This window comes from Gallinula chloropus (assembly GCF_964237585.1).
Source record: "Gallinula chloropus genome assembly, chromosome: 13".
NCBI lineage: Eukaryota > Metazoa > Chordata > Aves > Gruiformes > Rallidae > Gallinula > Gallinula chloropus.
The window spans coordinates 5,926,882-5,934,092 of record NC_140098.1 but is presented as its reverse complement, the minus strand read 5'-3'; the positions used below and the strand labels follow the sequence as shown (position 1 = coordinate 5,934,092).

General features: G+C 40.1%; 1 protein-coding gene across 1 annotated transcript in view; it reads left to right on the top strand.

The window, feature by feature from the left end:
• ZNF536 (zinc finger protein 536) overlaps window positions 1-7,211 on the top strand; it is a gene marked incomplete at its 3' end in the record, with an annotated part of 244,601 nt that overhangs the window by 97,811 nt on the left and 139,579 nt on the right. The gene's annotated exons all lie outside the window — the stretch shown is intronic.

Here is a 7,211-nt window from a genome sequence, read left to right as displayed (position 1 = left end):
GCATGTTACCCGTAGTGAGATACCACAGAATCTGTAGCCAGTAAAGAACCACCACTAGTAAAATTGTTGAAATTATTTCAGTTTCATGTGACCAGTTTATTCTGCTGTTCACCTTTCATCAACCCCATACATGACTGACTTAGGCTGGCCAGTCCCGCTGTAGACAGCTTTCAAATGTAAGTGGTCGCGAGCCAGTTTGTTATGTACCAAATTCTGGATGGGCTTGCCAGGCTACTGGAGTGGCTCCCACTACTACCATCCTGAAAAGGCATGGCAACATGTGTCTCCACAAATGCAGTAGCCTGCATTCTCAGCGTTTCAATTAGTCTGTTCACTGAGATGGCCCTTGCGGCAGTGTCTCAGTGTGAGCTAGAAAATGGCCCTAGGATCTTGAGACTCTGCAACTTGCCAGGTAGGAGTTTGGGTCTAAACAATCTCTATAGTTATCATCCTGATGCGTTCGTTCAGATTTTGTCTGATTTAGAGATAGATTTTGTCCATAGAATTTGTAGGCTGTTTTGTCACCACAGAGCAAGGTGTTGAAAGTTTCCTATCTATATGAAATGCTCATCTGGTCTGGTTGGTGTTTTCATCCTGTGTACTGCAGGTAGCTTTACTGCTGTTGGGAATAGTGAAAATTTTGTGAAAAGCTGGTCTTCCTCCATATGTTTTAGAATTATTCAGCATGTACTTGTGAAACTTCTGTCTATCCATATGTGATTCATGTCTATCATCCTGTAGCTCTAAGAAGATGCATTTTAAATAAGTATGTCCATTTTTAAAGGTATGTTGTATTGCCGGTCATTTTCTTTAAAGTCAGTGCTACTTTGTAAGGGTTAGGTTTCCCTTATATTCCTTCCCTGTAAAGATCTCCTTTCTGCATTTCTTACCTTTTGGCAGTAAGATTTCCTTCTGTCAGCATTTAACGTCGCATGAGCATCATCAAACTGGTAACTTCATGTCAGTGGATGTGCATGGTGGTTACAGAGTAGTCACTGGTTCAGAAGACACTGATCAGAAAGAGTGTGAAACACTGCAAAGCCATTCACAGCGATGGCAATCAGACAGTCCCCAGAGTAGAAACTGAAAGGCTGTACTTTGTTACGGAGGCATTAAGTACCTGCTGCTGCTTTGGGATGTGTGGGGCAACAGGGAGATCACTGGGAATCTGAAATGAGGAGGTTTTGCCACAGCATTACTTTTTCCTTGCTATCTGCTCTGAGATTCAAGAAATTGTTTTAAACAAAAATTCTTGTGGTGCAGAAGGCTAAGTGTAAGAATTGACTCTATTTGCTTTTTTACTTTTTATCTTCAGCTGATCACTGCAAAGAATTTTGTTTTACAGAAACTGATCCTGTGAATTCAAACTGAAGATAGCTCTATATGCTTTGGCTGTCTCCAGTGCACTCAGCTGACTCCAGCTATGCATTTGCAATACTGTGTTGCAAATTCAGTCCCAGGATGGATTTTATTGCATCATTATCTGCAGATTTTTGCAGCCAGATATGTTTCCTGTACCTTACCATACACTTGTTAATACATGGCATCATCCTTCAGATGATGGTCTGAAAATTTCCAAAATGTGTTAGAGTATTTCTGATTTCCAAGAGGGTCAGTAGTTAAGTCTGACCTCCACAGGCATGGTGGAGGAGCTCATGAGAACATTTTGGATGAATTTCTGATGATGTTCTTAAGGTAGAGGAGCAGTGGCTGCTGTGCTGGTAACAGAGACAGATTGATTCCAGGGCAAGGCAGCTTTCAAAATCAAGTGAGCATCATGTGACTGTATTTGTATAATTTAAAAGAAAAAGAAAAAAGCTAGAACTTCAGCACAGGCTGTCTCTCCAGTATATGAGAAGTGAAGCAAATACAGCCTTGAATACACTTTTTAATTTTTCAACACTGTGTTTTGCCAACTTTAGTTCACTCTGTTGACTGTTCAGTCAGACCATTTTTAAATTAAAAAGGAACACACGGTTGAATTATTTATTAAACAAAAGGTGCTTCCGTGCATGCAGACTACCTGGGGTTTGAATTTCTTTTACTGTTGGAGTTTGAAGAAAGTGCATTGCTAATAAGCTAAGGGTTGGAACAACTCTCCATCTCCTGGAATAAGTCTTCCTCTGTCAATGAGGCAGCCGGTAAGCTAACCTGTGTCTGTCAGGTTAGCCAGGAAGCTAACCTGTGTCTGTCCAGTCCAGAAAAATGCCCAATCTTCGTTTGAATGTCGGATTTTTGACCTTAGTGTGAGGTGGTTTCCTCAGTTCAGTAGGCTCCACAGAGACAAAGTGTTATTAACTGAAGGTAGAGAATTAGCTAGTTCATGATGTAGTCTGAATTATCTGCTAATTTTATAGATGCTGCTGATGGGTTAAAATATGTATTTACCAGTGCATTAATGTGGATGAACTGTAAGCAAGTAGAAGGAGGCTTCCAAAAACTGTACAGTGTTACCATCAGCTTGTACATACCAGTTCTCCTTGGGGTGATGAGAAGTACTTTGTACAACCAACCTTGCTTTGCTCAGTCCCCATTACTGCCATTGGTGTTCCCACTTTGCACACAGCCAGTGTTTGTTGCATTTTGGGGGGAATGTGGCTTCTCACTGCCCATTCTTCTCGTTTCTTTTCCCCTTCCCCAGAAGAAAACAACTCCTAGCTTCTGACTAGACCATCTGGGAGGGACCTTCCATCAGTCTGGGAGCTACGGTCTTCATAGCTTGCTTAAAAATCAGTGGGTGGCTTTACCTGGTATTGAAAGAGGAATTAACTCAATCTGAGGGAACATCTGTCCCAGAGATTGGTATGTCTCATCACTGATGTGGGACTTGATAACTCTCTAGGATTATAGTGTTACAAGAAGTGTGATGGGCTGCAAAAGGCCAGCCGTGGCAGCACAGAGGCTTTAGAGAAAGGTTGGTGAGACCAGCCAGGGCTCTGAAGAGCCCATGGTCACACTGATGTGTGTGTGGGAGTGTGGTTGGGAGCCTTTAGCTTTCCTGTGGAAGGAAAGCAGTGAGCAGTAGCGAGTGGCTGGGCACACCCTGGCTTTGATAGCTACAGATGGAGACCTAAAAGATTGCAGGGCCACAGTCCAACACCAGCACATGTAAAATAAGGCTCAGGATTTAGATAACTCTGTTCCAGCATACTGACGTGCGTGGCCACAGGCCAACTCCAACACATGCAAAATTAGTTTCAGGATCATTCCAGCATACTGAAGCCTATGCCTAAACCAGTTATTGCCACAAGCTCAGCTAAATCAGAGGAGAGTGTTCAAAATAGTATTTTTCCTTTTTTTACCAGGATAGTTTGGATGAAAGGAAATATATTTTCATAGTAGAAAAGGAAAACTGGATTATAGATGTATCAGCTCCATAGGCAGCATTTCAGAATTTTATGGCCCGCAAATGGCACGTTTTCAGTGTATTTTAAGGCTATTTTACAAAACATGGATACAGGTTGACCTAGTAATGTACATTTCGAGATACATCATTAGTGTAAAAAAAAAATTAATGAGCCCATTCATATAATATCACATTTAAAGACATCATGGTCTCACTATGCCCACAGTACGCTGTTAAACCATTGAGGGGGAAAACCCTACCAAATAGTTAAAGGATCCTTCTCAAGATTAGTAGTAATGAATTTAAACAATAGTTTTCCATTATAGCAAAACTCATGTAATTAACATGCTAGCACTGGGGTGCTAGTAAAATAGGTTCAGCAGCTTGGAGTTGCTCATTTCTTCAAGTATAGCTCATTTTTTTTTGTGAAATGGGGAAAGAAGTTGGAAATTATACTTAAGTGGCGTGTACCAAAGAAGTTAAATGTGAGAAAAATTATTTACAGAGGTATTTGTATTGGCTCAAAGCAGTCATTTAGTTTGAAGGCAGCACTGGAAAGTAAAAAGTAAGAAAATAAGGATACTGGAAAAGTCTGTACTATCGTAGTCTGTCCAGATGTCATAACACATACCATGACGTTAGTCACTTTTTGGGAGACTGTGTCAGGTCCTCTGTAATCGGTAACCTGTAAATGGAACGACAGTCCATATTCTTTCTCATTTTGTTGAGGGGAAAATTGGTAATTTAGCTACCTGTACAGTTGTTTTTGTGACTGATTCTATTGTTGGTATCTTTATTATGGGTGTCTACAGAAAGATGCTCCTGTGACATTTTAAATAATTTACATTTTTCTTTATTAGAATGAATTTTTATAAAATCTGATGACCTTCTACTGGCACTTCTGTGCTGATTTTGCCACCCTATGACAGTGTAATAATAATAACAACGAGAAGGGGTTTTCTTAGTCAATAGTATGCAAAAACTTCTCCAATGATACCTGATGCCATGAAAGCTACTTATAACGTGGGCAGATCTGTGGTTCTGACTGTAAAAAAATTGGTTTTGGATCAGTTAAACACTGGCAACTCAGGGTGAAACTTGGCCAGTGTCATTATTTCCATATTGCACAAAAGATTTGAAAATGTACTAATGGATTTTGAAAACTATGTGCAGGGTTAATTCATGCCTTTTAAAATCTCACAGACACTATTGTTGGGCACATGGGAAGAAACTAGAGAAAACAGGTTCAATACCACTCTCTTCCACTCAGATTCACCATCTTTCCTACAGTTCATTGACGCCGTCTTGGATTTTCTTCACAGTGTAGCCTGAATGCTGTACCAAATGGTTCTGTTTGTTCCACATGCAGTTTAGGAGCAAGATGGAGGTCATAATGAAGTACACCTTACCTGTTTGGTTTGTAGGTTTGTAGAGATGCTAACAAGTGGAAGGGTAAGTATGGAAGCAAGAAGAAGGCAATATATTCATTCACAGAAGTCCAGTTAATGGTTCTTTTAGCTGATTAGCTAGCAACTTCATTTTCTCCCTCATGAAATTGCCTCCACAGATCCTTACTTCTGGAGCTTAATCAGCAGTAGCAATCCATCCCAGGAGTGGGAGATCAGGAGTACTTAATTAAAGAGGGACTGTAAGGCAACTCTCCCAAATTGGATATCTGATCTAGCCTTGGCATCAGGAGAGCAATGCTAGGTAAAAGTGTTTATCAAGCTCCATGTAGCCATTCAGCAAATCTCAGAGGTGGGAATATGATGCAGGTAGCCTGTAGATGCTGCTATAACCTGAGTAGTATGGGCTTTAAGGCCATCTGGTACCTGAACCAGGGCTTTCAAAGCTGTAATTTTTGAGTAACAGAGATGAAAAGACAGTGGAGCAGTTGGTTGGTGGAAGAATCTTTCATGTAAAGGGCTTAGAAAAGAAGATAACAAGAATTTGAAAAAAACACCCCAACAGCAAAAGTGGTGCTGGAGGGAAAGATGTAGTGATCCATGGTCATTTGCTGCAAGCTCAGCTCACATAAAGTGGCTGGAGGTGTCAGGACCTACTGGTGATGTCGTAAAAGTGAAGAGTGATTAACGAAAGAGAAGCACTCTCATGGCTGTTCTCTGTGTATCCCTGATGTTTGTTGACTTCACTGAAGGACTGTGCACAGGTCTGACTCCATAAATTGCAACTTACACCTTTTAATTATACTATTTGTGTGTGTGATTTTAGACTAGCCTTAAAAGTCATGAGCATTGGAAGAAGATGTAGTTTGACATGCCTTCAGCCTTCTTTCCAGTTTTATTTCAATTCAGTTTTATCAAAATAATATTCCAATAATATGGTAAGGCCCCGAGTCAAATGTAAGTGTTGAAGTTTCATTGCATTCAGGAGGGCTGGAGAAGCATGCAGTAGTCATATGGAAGTTTTAAGCTTAACTTCTTCTCACACTGAGCTAAGAATGTGTGTGATGGCTTGCAGAATAAAGATACTTAACTGCAATATTCTTGGGGCATGGACCCCATTCCACCAATTTTGTACAACTGAACTCAGTATCACTAATTAATAAAAGAAGAAATACAGAAAATGAACTATTTTATTAAGAGTTTGCATTTCATATAGTGTTTCACTTTAAGTATAAAATTGCACCCTCAAATGGTAAGCTGTAATTGCTGATCATGTATCTCTTTGTTCCAGACACTTTTATAAAACTGTATGTATTATGTATGATGTGACCTTCAAATGTCATGAATGCGTTGTGCAATAAACTGTCAATATTTGTGGCTATAAGGTACTAGATGACTTTTACAATAATTGGAACAGCTTTATTAGAAGCTTGGATCACTCAGCTGGTTAAAGAGAAAGACACAGGCCAATGTTCATCTGGGACTTTCCTTCTGCCAACTGTTAAATGAAAGATATTGTAAGGTGCTTAAGATGTCTTCTTTCTTTAAAAAAAAAAAAGTTTAAAAAGGTCTCATGCAAAAGATCTTCTCTCCAAAAAAGAATTCTTTTCAGTATGCTTCATTTTCAGTCCAAACTCAGCTCTGTAAGTTAATGGCAAGTAACCAACCCTGGGTTTAAGTACTGCATCTGATTTTCTGTCCTTTGGTCACACGATTCTTCAAACAAATCAGGCAGCTAAAATGATGCACTCAGATACTGTGTTTGTACTTTGATTATCTTAAAAGGTTTTAAAGATTTAGAACAATTTGAAAAGTAAGACTGCTAAGAGCTCCAAAACACAAACTCTGTGGGGAATTTGATTAAAATGAAAAAAGAGGGTAAGAAATATTTTGAGATAAACAAAAGCTTAATTTTGGTTAAGTGTCTATTGATGTTTCTTTGTGCTGTATATACAGCTTCTTGTGCACTGTAGAATGCAGACTGCAGTGAAAAGCTTTAAGATATAACCAACATTTGCATGCATGTAGTATTGTCATGCAAAGTGTTTTGCACCCATGGGGTGTAAAAACCACCCAGCCTCACCACCCAGCTTCAAGTGTGTCTCCTGCGCCGGGTATGGGTTTAAAGTGTGTGTGCTGCCTCCAAGTCACCAACCTATCAGGTACTAAGAATTTGCTTAGAACATTTTGGGTCCCTTTCTGCTTGAAATAATGCCTAAGCACCTCCCTGGTAGCCCCAGGCATTGGGTATGACTGCCATTTGCCTGTGTCTGAATGTTGCCAGTCTTACCTCATGTACACGGCTATTAGTTTTAGTTCAGTTTAGTTCTGACTGCATGTTGAATGTAAATCTGCTCATGCTCTAATCCACAGCAGAGGCAGGGCAGCCTGTGCCCAGGGTTTGCCTGGGTGGTTCAGAGGGCTAAGTGGGAAGTCTGATGTCAGAAGCGGTATCTTTT